Raw genomic sequence first — 605 nt, 5'->3', positions numbered from 1 at the left:
GAGGTTGGGGTCAACTCTGGCAGTGTTCAGGGGCCACTCCTGGCTCTGTGCTTGGGGTCACTCCCAGGGGTGCTTGGAGGATCACAGGATGCAATGGGATTGAGCCCACCAAGCCTGCCAGAAGTGATTTCTAAGCACAGAGCCAGGTGTCAGCCCTGAGCACCACCAGATGTAGCCCTCAAACCAATAATAATAATAATAATGATGATGATGATGATGATGATGATGATTTGGAAAACCAGCAGGACCGTACTACTGTTCAAGAAGGGAGACATTCATGACATTGGCAACTATCGCCCGATCTGCCTATTGTCTGCCATCTACAAGTTGTTCACTCGAGTCATCCTGAATAGGATTGGCAGAACACTAGATGAAGGACAACCATGCGAGCAAGCCGGGTTCCGCAAAGGATTCAGCACCATCGACCATATCCACACGATAACCAAGCTCATTGAGGTTTCTCGGGAGTTCAAGATGCCGCTCTGTTTAATGTTCATTGATTTAAAGAAGGCCTTTGATTCTGTTGAGACGGAAGCGGTCATTGAAGCCCTAGCCAATCAGGGCATTCAAGCCCAATACATCAGGATCCTCCGTGAGCTGTATTG

Source organism: Sorex fumeus, unplaced genomic scaffold (assembly GCF_029834395.1).
Source record: "Sorex fumeus unplaced genomic scaffold, SorFum_2.1 ptg000024l, whole genome shotgun sequence".
NCBI classification, from domain to species: Eukaryota; Metazoa; Chordata; class Mammalia; order Eulipotyphla; family Soricidae; genus Sorex; species Sorex fumeus.
The sequence above is the reverse complement of the archived record's forward strand: the minus strand, read 5'-3'. Positions refer to the sequence as shown.